Genomic DNA, 311 nt, shown 5'->3' on the forward strand with positions numbered 1-311 from the left:
GCACACAACCCTCACTAAAACAGACATTATAGCTGATTAATAAGACAAGATAGAATTTTATCAGGTAAAATAACGCCGGTGTCATGAAAAATACTTGTGTAGTGATAGAACTTTTTATTAGCACTTCGTGTAATCAAATAAGTAAAAAACCAAAGTCAGATAGTAAAGATTTTGCAAAAAGGAAAACACCATTTATTTTGACGCGGTAAAGAATAAAATGTACACATCAAATATATATTTTATTTTTCATAAGAAGAATATATGTGTGTGTTTCACAAGAAAAATATGTGACGTACTCCCTCCGGTCCTTT

Source organism: Triticum dicoccoides, chromosome 1B (genome assembly GCF_002162155.2).
Source record: "Triticum dicoccoides isolate Atlit2015 ecotype Zavitan chromosome 1B, WEW_v2.0, whole genome shotgun sequence".
Taxonomy (NCBI): domain Eukaryota; kingdom Viridiplantae; phylum Streptophyta; class Magnoliopsida; order Poales; family Poaceae; genus Triticum; species Triticum dicoccoides.